The sequence below is a fragment of the Tamandua tetradactyla genome, chromosome 19 (genome assembly GCF_023851605.1).
Source record: "Tamandua tetradactyla isolate mTamTet1 chromosome 19, mTamTet1.pri, whole genome shotgun sequence".
Taxonomy (NCBI): Eukaryota; Metazoa; Chordata; class Mammalia; order Pilosa; family Myrmecophagidae; genus Tamandua; species Tamandua tetradactyla.
The window spans coordinates 59835291-59852105 of NC_135345.1; positions in this window are offsets into that span (position 1 = coordinate 59835291).

The following is a 16815-nucleotide window of genomic DNA, read 5'->3' on the forward strand; positions in this document are numbered from 1 at the left end:
GGATACATCATATGCTGGGACACAAAATAGGCTTTTATAAATTTAACAAGATTAAAATTATTCAAGACAATTTCTCTGATCACAACAGAATCAAGTTTGAAATTAGTAATCACCAAACCACCAGAACTTTCATAAATATATGAAGATTAAATGATACACTCTTAAATAATCAGTGGGTCAAAGAAGAAATTGAGAAATTGGAGATGAATGAAAATGAGAATCCAACAAATAAGAAATTTATGGGGTATGGTAAAAGTAGTGCTAAGGGGGAAACTTATCACTTTAAATGTTTATGTTAAGAAAGAAGAATGAACAAAAATTAATCTAACTGCTCACCTGGAGGAATTAGACAAAGAACAGCAAATTAACCCCAAAGCAAATAAAAGAACATAAATAACTAAGATTAAAGCATAAATAAGGAACTGGAGAACAACAAGAACAAAAAATAAAACAATAGAAAAGAATCAACAAAACCTAAAGTTGGTTCTTTGAGAAAATCAATAAAATTGATGGACCCCTAGCTAAACTGACAAAGAAAAAAAGATAGGGGACAAATAAACAAAATGAGAAATGAAAGGGGAGCCATTACTATGGTTCCTGACTAAATTTAAAAAGTCACAAGGGGATGTTATGAACAATTATATGCTAACAAACTGAACAACTTAGATGAAATGGACAAATTTCTAGAAACATACAAATTGCCAACACCAACTCAAGAAGAAATAGAAGCTCTTAACAAACCAATTACAAGTAAAGAGATTCAATTATTTATCTAAAATCTTCCTACAAAGAAAAGCCCAAGGTCGGACATCTTCACAGGGGACTTTTATCAAACATTTCAAAAAGAGCTAACAGCAATTCTGCTCAAACTCTGCAAAAATAATCGAGGAAATGGGAATATTACCTACCTCACTTTGTGAAGCTAGCATCACTCTGATACCAAAACTGAATAAGGATGCTACAAGAAAGGAAAATTACAGACCAGTCTCTCTAATGAATATAGAGGCAAAAATTCTCAACAAAATTTTAACAAATTGAATCCAATGATATATTAAAATAATTATGCATCATGACTAAGTGGGGTTTATACCTGGAGACCAAGGGTGGTTCAACATAAAATCATTTTATGAAGCATATTAAAAAGCAAAAAGGAAATATCACATGATCATATCGATTGAGGCTGAAAAGATATTCAACAAAATTCAGCATCTTTCACTAATAAAAACACCACTTCAAAGATAGTAATCAAAGGAAGCTTCCTCCATATCATAAAGGGTATATAGAAAAACCCACAGCTAATATCATTCTCAGTGGTGAGACATTGAAAGCATTCCCTTAATATTGGGAATGAGACAAGGTTGTCCATTCTTACCACTATTAGTCAATATTTACTAGAAGTCCTAGCTAGAGCTATTGCTTTACTAAATAAGAGAAAGGAATAAAAGGCATTCAAATCATAAAGGAAGAATGAAAACTTTCATTATTTGCAGATAACATGAGCCTATATGTGGAAAATCCTGAAAAACATATGATAATGCTACCAGAGCTAATAAACAAAATTAATATAAGATTAATGCATAAAAATCAGTAATGCTTCTGTATAAAAGTAATGACCTTGCTGAAGAGATAATTAAGGAGAATAATTCATTCAAAATAGCCATTAAAATAATCAAGTATTTAGTAATAAACTTAACCAGGGATATAAAGGACTTGTACACAGAAAAATTACAAAGCATTCCTAAAAGAAATCAAAGAAGATCTTATAGATGGAAAGACAGTCCATGCTCATGGATAGTAAGTTCGAATGTCATTAAGATGTCAATTCTACTGAAATTGCACTACAGAATCAATGCAATACCAATTAAAATTTCAACAAACTACTTTGAAGACTTGGAAAAGCTATTTGGAAGGGAAGGAATCCTTGAATAGATAAAAAATATCCTAAAAACAAAAAGCAAAGTGGATGACTAACAATTTCTGACTTTAAAACATACTGTAAAGCCACAGTGGTCAAAACAGCATGGTACTGGCACGAAGACAGAAGCATTGACCAATGGAATGAAATTGAAACCACAGAGATTGACCATCAAATCTATGGTTATTTAATCTTTGACAAGGACTCAAATCCACTGAATTGGGACAGAATAGTGTTTTCAATAAATGGACTTGGGAGAACTGGAAATTAATAGCCAAAAGAATGAATAAAGGACCCTATCTTACATCCTATATAAAAATTAGCTCATAATGGATCAAAGAGGGGGGTGCAGGGATTGTTCAGTGGTAGAATTCTCGCCTGCCATACAGGAGACCTGGGTTTGATTCCTGGTCCATGTACTTCAGAAACAGCAAACCAACAAAAATTCAACAAATGGTGCTGCAGTAGCAAGATATTCACATGGAAAAATAATGAATGTGACCCTGCCATACAGCATACAAAAAAAGAAAAAAAAATGGATCAAAGATCTAGGTATAAGTGCCAGTACGATAAGACTCCTACAAGAAATTGTAGGGAAACTTCTTCAAGACAGAGTGATAGAAGGTAGCTTCCTGAATTTTACAACCAAAGCACAAGTTATGAAAGGAAACATAGATAAATGGGAACTCCTCAGAATCAAAAGCTTCTATGTCTCAAAGAAGTTTTCAAAAAGATGAAGAGGAGTCTTGTCTACTCAATGGAAAAAAAAATTGGTAATCATACATCAGATAAAGGTTTGATACTCTGTGTATATAAAGAAATTATACAACTTAACAGCAACAAATAAACAACCTAATTATAAAATGGGCAAAAAATATGAACAGACATTATTCTGAAGAGGAAATTCATAGGTAAAAATCACATAAAGAGATGTCCATCTTCATTAGCTATAAGGGAAATGCAAATCAAAACTACAATGAGATATTCACAGCTAAAGAATGGTTGCTATTAAGTGAACAGGAAACTACAAATCTTGGAGAGGATGTGGGGAAATTGGAACACTTGCTCACTCTTGGTGGGAATGTATAATGGAACAGCCGCTGTGGAGGACAATTTGGCATTCTTTAGAAAACTATAACCCATAAATACCAATTTAGGTATATACCCAGAAGAGCTGAAAGCAGTGACAAAAAAACAGACATTTGTACAGCAATGTTCGTAGCAGCATTATCCATAATTGCCAAAAGATGGAAGCAATCCAAGTGCCCATCAATTGATGAGTTGATAAAACTATGATTATATACATATGATGGAATATTATGCAGCAGTAAAATGAAATAAAGTCCTGACGCATATGACAACATGGATGAACTTACAGGATTTAATGCTAAGAGAAATAAGCCAGATACAAAAGACTAGATATATTAAGATTTCACTATGATGACTCTGGTAAAGATGGCAAACTCCAAGTCATATGGCCTAGGAAAAAATCTGTAGTCATACGTAGCAGTGAACTAGATGTTGCATCTCTGTAGCTAGAGTACGTAAATGACATCACAAGCAACAGCTTCCAGAATTTCACATTTTAAACATTAACCATTCATAATAAAGATTCTATAGAAGAGAAAAAGAAATAAAGAAGTCTACATGGACCAGAGATTATCAAAATCATATTAAAAATGAGTAGCATTTCAGTTGGCTTAAAACTTACATTACATCAACATGATATTAAAATTCAGCTTAGGAAATGAAGCCCAACTTACCTCTATTCAATTTTAAAGACAAGATGACAAATAATTAAGATGGAAGTAAAGAGTAGAACAAAGAATATATCTCTACTCGGTGATTTAATCTTTAACTTTAAAGGGTTACTGTCCAGGATGACAGGGCTCACATTGAACCTACTCTGTATATAAATGGTTATGTTTGACTCTTTCAGTCTTGGCATCATATTATTCATTCAAGGTCATAGAGTTTAGAATTCATTGAACTGGACTGAAAGCTTCTTATTATTAATAGAAAGGCTTAGACATCAAGAAGTTATGAATTAGGTTGTGACTCTTTTTCCAGTATTTAAAATGTAATTGTATGTCCACGATGTGTATGGGTTTTAAGCACCATGGAATTTTTAAGATATAAAGATGCTATGTGGGCAGGCCACGGTGGCTCAGTAGGTAAGAATGCTTGCCTGCCAAGCCCGAGGACCCGGGTTTGATTCCCAGTGCCTGACCATGTAAAAAAATAAAAATAAAAAAAGATGTTATGTGCCCTGTGTTCAATGATGTAACCTTAAGCAAATACACCCAAACACACACACACATTCACTGATACATGCATACACACATTATAGGCTTATTTTGTGGTAGGTTCTTTTTACCTTCAGTTTTACAGTTACCATTTTCAGAGAAAGATTAAGTATCTGACTAAAGACACAAATTTAGTCATTGAAATCTTGTTCGAACCCATGTTCATATGGTAAAAAATATCCATATGCTTTCCACTGTGCAACACAGCTCCTCAAAGTAGAGATAAAAACAAGCATTTTGAAGATTAGCTGCCTATAGAAACCGTTTTATCAAGTTGCCACCTCCAGTCCCCAAAACAACTACAATGGATGTAAGTGAATATGTTTCCTCAAGGTTTTATTAAATATTTGCATTAAATGCTTTATGAAATGCTTTAACTGTCAATAACTGTATGTTAAGAATGCACGATTTTTACTCTGCAGTTTTGCAATCTTAAGTTATTAGGATTAATTTCATTTATACTCATAAATCCTAAGAACTTTCAAATCCACATTTCATTTATATTCTTTATATTAATTGTGATCATATTATTACTGACCAACTCCATAGAATTATTAGTCTGAACATATTTATTATCAGTTAAAACCATTATTGATTGAATTTTGTTAAATAAGAATGGACAACATCTAAACATATTTTCATTTCTTGTCTTGTCCCTTGACATTGGAACTTGTTTATATCACTTAGCATGTGACTCTTCAAAATGAGGGCAGCATTTCAATTGCTATTTATTTGTGCCAGAAACCACGAAGCTGAAGAAATGTTAGCTGTGGGCTTTGTTTGTTCCTGTAAATCACAGGGCAGGACATGTTTTAGGACACTGTTTGAATCAGTCCCTCAGGCCTCCCTTAACAAATAGGTGTCACTCAGAAATGCTAGCAATGATGACTTCTTGATTTCAATTGCACTTTTAGAGGGCTAGTTAAGTGACCTATGGCCTTTCCTGCAGTTGGTCCAAGGAGGATGGGAAATAGTAATTATAGTGTAATAAAGCACTTGAGAACTCTATTTAAATGGCAGAATTTGCATTTAAATGGAAATTTCAAAATGAAAACATGTAAAAGCTTGATAGGTACAATATTTAGTATACAGCTCTTGCCAGCAGTTAGAACGCTTAATCGCATGTCATGGGTAGATGTATAGAAACAGGCTTCTGTGCACGCCCAAAGGGCAGGTGGAGGATTTGAGTGAAGCTGAAAAAGAAAAGGTAAAATTAACTATAGATATAACATATTTCATCAAATTGAATTAATAAGCATAGTTTTGGTTTTTGAAAAAGGTGGGAAATTAAGCATTTTGGGCACTCCAATGTTATGACCTAGAGCTAGTGAAATGACTCATGAACACTTGGGGACTGTAATGTAATATAACTTTCTCATTGGCTCACAGTAATTCTGAATTAATCCACTGATGAAACTATTTATTTATATTATGCATAAAGAAGTAAAGTATATATAGTTTAACCATACTTAAAATTAGGAGCTATTTGAAACTGACATGGAAATCAATCACAAAACTGATTACCTTAGTTTAAATAAAAGTGACTCTTAAGAAGATTCTTTCATGGTTGTGAGAAGACAAATGAACTCATTTCAGCGCAATGCAGCAGATAATGTGATGAATGATACATTTTTTTTTTAATTATAAAATAAGTTAATTTCAAAGTGGTCTTTTGCTAAGGTGGTGATGTTATTGAAGAAGTTGATCAATATAACCTATTTAATCATAATTATAAAAGATAACTTCAAAGATTGCTAATATTATAAAGACTTCTATCAGTATGATGTTTGCTGTTCAATTATTTAATAAATAGCTACAGATCAATTAATTCTCCGATCAGAAGGCAAGGCAAAACTGTATACTATAGTGGTATTTATAATCTTGTCACAACTAAATATTGTCCTTTGGTAGCTAATCTAATGAAATATGCCATGTAGGGTTTTTTCCCACTTAAATTAAAGGGAGACATCAAATGCTTATCTTTTAAAAAAGTGTGAGATAATCTATGAGAAAACAATTCCTAAAATGTAGTCTGTATTCTAATTGAGGACAGTTAAATCAATATGGTAGCTTACATTTAAGTGTTTCTTACCCTTTCATGTTCTACTTTTTGTTTTGCATTTAACAGTGGAAAAGGCATACAATTTTCATCACAGGCAGACTTACCTTTCTATCTGCCTTTTCTTTAGCAAGTCTATTTATAGGATATTGAGCTGTTGGGAAAAAAAAGTGTTCTAAATGTACCTGTGGTCTCATAATTTAAGGGATTATATAATTTATAAAATAGGAAATGGCCATACTAATAATCCAGTAGGTGTTCAGATTGAACCTGATTAAAAAGTATGTGTTAATGTAAACACAACAGAATCCATGTCAAAAAGTAGCATGAATGCAGATGGGTTTTATTTGATGCAAAATTTCTTAGGTGATACTGGTTTTCTCTCAGTCATATAAGCACATTTTTTTTTGTAGAATTTGAATCCCACTTGTGAAAGAATTGCATGGGTTCTTAAATGCCTGAAGTCATGGCTCCCAAGCTCTGATGAACTTCATCATATTCAGCCTGTTCCCTTTCCAAGTGCAATTTTGACTTCAGGTTTTTATTTCTTAAATCCCAGATTGCGCTTAATATGGCTTCCTTTTGCTAATCATAATGGAGATTCATAAAAAATAAGTCAGGGGAGATTCTACAAATATTCGTTCATTCATTCATTCATTCGACAACAGTGAATGAACACATACTTCAGGCGGTATTTTAATTACTAGAGATATAGCATCATATAAAATAATAAAATATGTGCATTCATATTATACTATATAATGCATATAATATAATGTAAATAGCCAAAAGAAGTTTAAAACCTTATTAAGCATATAAAGGTGAAAGGTTTGAGAAATGTGTCATTTTCAGTAAAGTGTTGAAAGGTTTGAATAAATGGGATGAGTTAACTATGTTGGAGGCCTCCAGGGCAATATTTGTGGAGTGGTGCTAAGTGTCTAGAATACAGAATATTTTACCTGATGTTTTGGCAGTACCAGATCCAGATCAAGCTGTATTTTTTTCTTAATATCTCTCTGTGTACCTTGATTAGGATTTTCTATTCTTTTGCATCACTGTTTTAATATTTCATATTTTCTCTGGTTATTTTAAGACCATTGAATTATTTTGTCTAATAATTACAATAAAATCCACCTGACTTTTTTCCCTATTTTCTGAAACCTCTGCTCATGAGAATGGGCATTAATGAATTCATTTCCGCCAAGATAAGTTAATTCTGCCAATATGTTAGCTGGTAAATGTGTCATTACACTTAAGTAACATAATTAACAATTAAAATGCAAATATTCAAAGGTATTTCTCTGGAGCTAACAATGCATAACAAATTCAACAAACTCTCTAGATATATCTCTCTTTCATATTTCTATTGTGTTACCTACCTTATACCATAAAACCCTGTATTGATACACTCCCCATGATCTATTGTTACTATTTTCCTATGTCTCTAAATCCTGTCCCTCATCATCAGTTTGGCATAAAATGTTACATAAATTGCTACTTCATCACATCTATTCATCACCTATACCTCTGGTTTTCAAAAAAATTCCCTGAGACTTATCCATTCAGTCTGTATTAATTAGTTGCAGACTAGATGCCTGCCCGTGTCCTAGGCTCAATGACGCTGTATTCCATTTGTTGTCTAGAATAATAATAAGCACTGTTACTATTCCTCTTTAAGGCATAATATTTGTTAAACATGTCATCAAGGAAAACTCCTTATCCATTAAATACACATCTGTTGGGGATTAAATCATGTCCTCCAAAAACATGTTCAAGTCATGTGGGTGTGGACTCATTTGTAAATAGAATCATTGGAGGTCTTATAAGATTATGCTGATTAAATCACTGTCGGCCTTAATCAAATATGAGTAGAGTCCTTATCAGCGAAGGAAATTTGGACTTGGGAAAAGAAGCCAGCTATGCAGAAGTCACAGGAAGAGAAAGAGGGAGATAGATTATGCTGCGTTGGGGGCAGACACTGATTGTCAAAGAGCCATCACCAGAACACTGTAGACCTCAGAGAAAGCATGGCCTGCCGATACCTTTATTTGGGACTTCCATCCTCCAAAGCTCTGATGCAACTAATTTCTGTTGTTTAAGCCAACCAGTTTGTGGTATTTGTTTTAGCAGACCTGGAAAACCAAGATAATATCCATTTATATATATATATATATATATATATATATATATATATAAACATATATATAATTACATAAATAAAGGGCAGGTACCATTCCAACATTTGAAGATATGAGAATGAATACCATTCATCCCTTTTTCCATCCATGCATTTGTGGTCAGATGTGGACGAATTCTTTGCATCATCATAATAAGTTTGGCTTTTATTCCACATATTGAATTTTTCAAGACTCTTCAAAAGTTATTCAGCAGTGGTGAATTTTAGGAAAATTTTTGCATTACATTTTAGGAAAAAAAATGTCTCTGCATTGGAGTCCAGAATGAATTTGCAATGGTGAAGACTGTAATCGAGGTGAGTAGTTAGTAAACCATGGCACTGATACAGGAGGAGGTGAGAATATTGTGAGCTAAAGTGATGGCATTTGGAATACAGAGAAATAAGATAAGATAGAAAGTAGATAAGATAGTAAGAAAGTAAAGAATTAAATGTTAAAGGTCATCTTATTCCTTCCATTTGATTTTCCACAACTAACCAAATTCTATTTCTTGCATATCTTGATAAGTGCAGAAAGGAACTTCTCCAATTGTTTGAGAATATTAATTGAATTCCTCATTGTTACATAAAATATAATAGAATGAAGACAGGGAGAAATGTTGGACACCAAAATATTTATGGTGCTTATCTTAAGCATACTGCTTTTTTTTATTTCCCTATATTTTAAGTACTATTCAAAAATGCTTGATACTAACTCTTTCTTATATAATCAGGCAAATAGTAGTTATTTCCATTCTGAGTAAAAGTCATTGTTTCCACAGGGACGCCTTCCCTAAGTTCACCAAAGAGTGTTAGGCAACAAAGATATCGTATAATTCTATGTTAACATTTGCTGCAGTTTATAGATTAAATTGTCCAACATCATTCTTATTCACTGAAAGCAAAGTTGGTGAATCCAGAAACTCTCAGTGCAAGACATTCTTGTATCTTCAGTACCTACTACGTTTCTGGCAATGTTAACACTCAAAAGATATTTATGGAATAAATGAATGAGTAAATAGATGAGCACATATGAATACCCAAGAAATAGCTTTATGCATATTAACTCCCCCAGTTTACTAAAGTTGATCAGAATCAAAGATAATTTGTGGATTACCTTTTTAATTATTTAAAATGAATAAATATTTCCTGGCATGGGTGAGAGATATGTGGAGGGCTGATGAGGTTATCTGGTAAACATTTGAGTAATAACAATTTTCTGTGGAGTCAACAATTCTTACATGTTCTAATATAGCTTTAGTTCATTCTCTTAAATCTCATAACTGAAATGTGAGGATATAATGACAGTAGAATGCATATTAGTAAAAATGAAATAAGATTGAATTTTGATTTAATGGATAAATGAAAGTTCTTTTCCATGGTTAACATTAAGTCATTCATTATAGTTCTTACTCCATATAGTATGCAGCAACAAGAGTGATGGGTCATTTTACAATAGATTGACACTCTATTATGCTTTAGGAGAAAAAAAACCTAAATCAATTCAAAATATAAATAATACTGATAACTCCATTTTTCATATTTATGAATTCTTTTAAAAATGTTAGATAAAAAGCACATGCATATTAATATATAATTAGGCACAATATCTTATTTATATCAGTAATATAAAATGGCTATATAATAAAACCCACCTCTTTTTAAAAAATCTCAGCTGTTAGCTATTTATAATTCATTACACAAATATTTCTAATTTAAAACCATTTTTAAGTATGAAATACAGTAAACTTGAATAGTCCTGGAAATAGTGAAAGCCAGAAGACAGTGAAGAATATCTTTATAGTATTGAAAAGTAAAATAAAATATTGTCAGTCTACAATTTTATGTCCAGGAATTACATCTGTCAAAACTGAGGGCATGAGACAGACAACTTCAGATACACAAAACTTGAAAGAATCTATCACCAATAGATTTGCACTGCAATAAATAGTAAAGAAATGATACTACATGAAAATCTGCACCTACCCAAAGGAATGAATTGCACCAGAAATTTGACTACACACATAAATAGAAAAGTTATTTTTTGAGGATTCATACCCTTAAGTTAATTACATGTTTATAATAAAACTAATGACAATACATCACAAGATTTCTGTAAAGAGAAAAAACAAATATTTTAAGCTTTGCTGGACACATTTGGTTTCTGTTGCATATTCCTTGTTTTTGGGTGTGGTTTTTTTTTTTACATCTTTTAAAAGGGTGAAATCCACTTTCACTTCCAGAGCTATTACAAAAAAAAAAGCTATGGCAAAGAGATGGAAACAGCCGAAATCTCCATCAACAGAAGAGTGGCTAAACAAACTGTGGTATATACATACGATGGAATACTATGCAGCTTTAAGACAGGAAAAACTTATGAAGCATGTAATAACATGGATGGACCTTTGAACATTATGCTGAGTGAGTCTAGCCAAAAACTAAAGGACAAATACTGTATGGTCCCACTGATGTGAACAGACATTCGAGAATAAATTTGGAATATGTCCTTGATATCAGAGTCCAGCAGGAGGTAGAAACAGGGTAAGATAATGGCCAATTGGAGTTGAAGGGATACAGATGGTGTAACAGGACTAGATACAAAAACTCATAAATGGACAGCACAATAATACCTAATTGTAAAGTAATCAGGTTAAAACACTGAATGAAGCTGCATCTGAGCTATAGGTTTTTGTTTTGTTTTGTTTTGTTTTGTTTTGTTTTGATTTTACTATTATTACTTTTATTTTTTTCTCTATATTAACATTCTATATCTTTTTCGGTTATGTTGCTAGTTCTTCTAAACCAATGCAAATGTACTAAGAAATGATGATCATGCATCTATGTGATGATGTTAAGAATTACTGATTGCATATGTAGAATGGTATGATCTCTAAATGTTGGGTTAATTTCTTTTTTTCCATTAATTAAAAAAAAAAGAGAATGGGTAATTGGAACTGAAGGGATACAGACTGTACAACGGGACTGGATATAAAAACTCAGAAATGGACAGCACAATACTACCCAATTGTAATGCAATTATGTTAAAACACTGAATGAAGCTGCATGTGAGGTATAGGTTTTTTGTTTTTTTTTTCTTTCTATTATTGTTTTAATTCTTATTCTGTTGTCTTTTTATTTCTTTTTCTAAATCGATGCAAATGTACTAAGAAATGATGAATATGCAACCATGTGATGTTATTAAGAATTACTGATTGTACATGTAGATTGGAATGATTTCTAATTGTTTTGTTAATTCTTTTTTTAATTAATAAAAAAAAATTGGAAAAAAAAAAAGACTCACTGAGCAGGAGTCGAGGCAGCAGTCTACAGTGATTATCCTTGGAAGATGATGGCTTAGGCTATGGGAATAGAGAAGTAGAGGATGCTTACAAGGTAGATTAACAGGATTTGGTGGTTGATATGTTGGGAGAAGTGAGGCAAAGCAAGTTAAGGATGACTGTTAGATTTCTGGCCTGAAAAGATGGGTAAATGATGAACCATTCATGCAATAAGGAATCCAGTGAGTGGGAAAAGAATATTTGAGGGAGGGGAAATAAGATATGTTAAGAGAAAACTGTTATGATCATCTTTTTTTAGGTTAGCATTTTAGATAAACCAAATGCAAAATGTATATTGAAAACTTATTTATGTCTTAGTTTATACTGTCTTACTGTTGTTACATATCAGTAGAAATATAACATTAGAGAATTCTTTGACATAGGTAATAAAATTTGAAAACTAAAAAAAAAAAAAAAAAGCTATGGACTGGATTTGGCCTGTTCATTATGGTGTACTGAGCTATTGTTTAAAAGATAGAGAGGTAAAACATATCACAACAGTATCTGAAAGACTGGGAGAAGAGAAATGGATGCATATTATTGTAAATTCTTATATTCAGCATGGAATGTCATATTATCAATTGAATATAGACTGTAATATATTATATATGTATATGAAAATTCTAAAACGATCATTCAAATAACCCACAAATAATTAAGGTCAATAACCCAAAGAAAACCATAAAATGGAATAAAATACACTCAATAAAACCCAAAGAGACAGAAAAGGAAGACGTATGCAAAAGGCAGATGGGAAAAGTAAAAACAAATAAAAAATAGTTAATTTTAAAGTCAATCAATATTTCCAATGTATTCTATTTTGGAAATATTGAATTGGTGGAATAACTGGATATTATTTCCCATTTTTGCTGGAAAATCATGTAGCATTTTGTAGCAGGGTCAGAGGCATTCTAGTCCTTTGCACAGATGTAACAGATGAGTTTACAGGATGTTAAAAGATGAACAGAAGAAATAATTCATTAAACAAAATATAGAGAATCATGTCCTTAACTTTCATCAATGTTCTGTATGCTTAGGGCTGCTGAGTAAGAGGAATACAGTGTAATGAGAGAGGAAGAGTGACCATATAACAGGAGAGACAAATTAGTACAATGTCATAGACATCAGCAATGGGAAGAAATTCATCAAGATGGGTTGTGTGCTGGTTTGAAAGGATGTATGTCCCCTAGAAAAGCCATGTTTCAATCTAAACCCCATCTCATAAAGGCAGAATAATCCCTATTCAATATTGTATGTTTGAAACTGTAATCAGATCATCTCCCTGGATTAGGTGACAACATGTCTCCACCCATTTGGGTGGGTCTTGATAGGTTTCTGAAGTCCTATAAAAGAGGAAACATTTTGGAGAATGGGAGATTCAGAGAGAGCAGAGAATGTTGCAGCACCACACAGAAAGTCGACGAGCCAGCGACCTTTGAAGATGAAGAAGGAAAATGCCTCCTAGGGAACTTCATGAAACCAGAAGCCAGGAGAGAAAGCTAGCAGATGATTGTGTGTGCACCATGTGCCCTTCCAGCTGAGACAGAATCCCTGACTGTGTTCACCATTTGCCTTCTATTTGAGAGAGAAACCCTCAACTTCATTGGCCTTCTTGAATCAAGATATCTTTCTCTGGATGCCTTTGATTGGACATTTCTATAGACTTGCTTTAATTGGGACATTTCCTCAGCCTTAGAACTGTAAACTAGCAACTTATTAAATTCCCCTTTTTAAAAGCCATTCTGTTTCTGGTATATTGCATTCTGGCAGCTAGGAAACCAGAAGAAGTTGTTTTTGAACCAACTCTTATTGAGAGATAAACAAGGAAAATAAACCTTTTCTTCATGTTTTTTCACTAATTTGAGAAAATAATTGATGATCTTGAAAGAGGTAGTTTCCATAAATTGTTAAGATTAAAAGGAAGATCATTAGGAATTAAAGAGTAAAACAGATATTGATCTTAAAATTAAATCCTTTTGTATTCAAAGCAAAGAAGAGATAAATACGTATGGATAAGTACAGGTTACTGGGGTGCTTTATTTGCATTGAACAATGGAACAGCCCTTACCAAACATATCAGTTAAGAATAAGGAGCCTAAATGAATAAAGAGGCTGAAAGTACCGGAAAAAGAAAAGATCTCATACTGGATTCAGGATATTTGCAGAAATTCAACACACAATAAATTACTGAATTCGTGGAATGGAAGGAATAGAACAGATTCATGAGGGAAGAGGGGAGAAATGGCCCAAGGAAATATCATTCATCTTATAGCTATGGTCACCTTGCCCTTTAAGGACAAGCCAAAAGATGAAAAAGCAGCTACATTCCAACAAAGAGATCAAAGGTAGAAAAATATTTCTTACAGCAGGATTTAAAACAATTAAAATTACTTCTTTAGTGTTAAGGGATAAATAACTCCCTTCAGTAGCAAAGTGATCTTAGAGTGTTGTCTTGCTGCTGTTTAAAAAGAAATTGAACTACACTTTATAGGATGATGGTGGCAGGACTGTACTCTGAAAATAATGCTTATATAATATTCAAGAACCAGCAGTTGTTCCCTCAAATATTAAGGTTTTATACTAAGAAGTCACTGACCCAACAGGAATTGTACTTAAACTTGCTGATTCACAGTGTTTGTGTTTGCTCTTCTAATACTGACTATTTTATCTAGTTTCTTAGCTTATTTTGGCTGGACAATGTTTTTTCTGACAAGTTTTGAATTCCACTAAGAGATTAGAGTAATTTAGTGTAGAAGAGAGTCCTGTTTTACTGCTTTGGAGAAAGGAATATGCAGATATGAACGACCTTATAGGTCTTTGTTCAAATCAACTTCTTTCCCCCCCTCCTTTTCTTCCTGCAGGAGGAAAATCAGCCATGTCTACACAAATTCCAGTTCCATTAACCTTTCAGCTACCATTGAGACATGGTTGTTCTAAGGTCTCTAACATTTAATATGTCAAGAATTGGCTGGCATATCCTTTATAAGTCTCTCTTGTAAAATCTTGATTATTTCAGATAGTTCATAGTTCATTTACCTGAGAATATTCAAGCCCAGCACAATTTTGATTTCTGTAATTAATGTCCGAATTTTACATTGATCAGAGAGATGAAAAGGAGGAAAGGCACACATGCACACACCTTCTGTTCTGTAACTATTTATTGATGTGTGCTTTGAAAATTATTGTCTTTTCTTTCTTTGCTTTACATGTATGTTATATTTAAAAGCAAAACAACATTTTAAAAATGAAGGTAACTTAATAGGTAAATGAAAACTATAAAAGAATAAAAAGTAAATAGAACTGAAATAAAAAAGCAGGATTTTTGAGACCATTTTAGTTATTATAATATATATATTATAATAACATATATATTATTTATAATAACATATATAATACAGCCCATTTTGCTATTTATAATAGTATAGTATACTACAGATTATAGGGCAAGTTACTTACAAAATTTTGTAAATATTGAGTATAAACCTGTAAAATGCCACTAGACAAATATTGTTTGTTTTTTTTTATATTTCTATATCGTACCTTTGCAGTTTAGTGTTCATAAACAAGGTAAATAAAAAGATATTTAAAAATGTCTGTCCAAGTCCCTGCTTTCACTTATTTTGGGTATATCCCAAGAAGAAAGATTGCCAGGCTGTGTGGTAGTTCTATTTTAAATTTTATGAAGACTCTCCAAACTGATTTAAACAGTGGCTGCACCATTCTACAGTTCCACCAGCAATGTATAAGGGCTCCCATTTCTCCACAACCTCATCAAAGTTTATCATTTTCTGTTTGTTTTATTTCTTAAATAATAATTATCTTGGTGTGAAATGGTATCTCGTGGTTTTGATTTGCATTTTTCTCATGACCAATGACGTTGAGCATTATTTCCATGTGTTTATGGATACATATAAAATCTTCTCATTAGAGAAGATTAAGACCTTTGCTCAATTATTAACTGGCAATTAATCATTGCAATATCCAAGGTTATGTAGGTTTCCCTCTATGTTTTCTTCTAGGAGTTTTACAGTTTTTGCTGTTATGTTGAAGTCCTTGATCCATTTAGAATTAATTTTTGTATATGGTGAGAAAATGTCTGACTGCATTCTTTTGCATGTGGCTATCAAGTTTTTCTCATACTATTTGTATGAGAATAGAAAGACTATTCTTTCTCTAATTAAGGTACTTAGTACCTTTGGCAAAAATCAGGAGGCCATGGATATGTGGGCTTCTTTACAAACTCTCAATTCTTTTCCATTTGTCTATATGTCTATCTTCAGGCCAGCACTGCACCATTGTGATTGCTGTAGTAAGTTGTGAAATTATGAAATGTGAGACCTCCAACTTTGTTCTTCCTTTGAAAAATTGATTTGACTATTCAGAGCCCTATTTCAATTGCATTTGAATTTGGTGATTGATTTTTGCTTTTCTGTAAAAAAAAGTCTCTAGGGATTTTGATAGTTATTACATTGAATCTGCTGATAACTTGGGTAATTACTAGCCTCTCAATAATATGTCCCTATCCTCAAACAGATATTTCTATACCAATGTTTACACCAGCATTAATGATAAGAGCAAAAGGAGGCAGCAACACAAGGGTCTACCAGTGATTGAATGGATAAATAAAATGTGGCACATGGATGTAATGATAATTATTCAGTCTTAAAAAAATGAAATTATGACATATGCTACAATGTGAATGAAATTTGAAGACATCATGCCAAGAGAATTTTGAAAGCCATAAAAAAGTCTAATCCCATAGGATCTTGCTTATATGAAATACCTAGAAGACAGACTTTATAGTGAGTTATACGTATGGCAGACGAGCAGAGGGAGTTTCAGCTTAATGGGTGGAATAGTTTCTGGGGTGATGAAAAAGAAGTAATGGGTTTCAGGGATGTTAGCACAATATTGTGAATATAAGTAATATCACTGAATTGTACAAAAAATGGGATTGTTTTGCTTTATATTGGTTACACCAATACAAAAAGTTTTTTTTTTAGAAGTAGATGACCTAAAAGGGG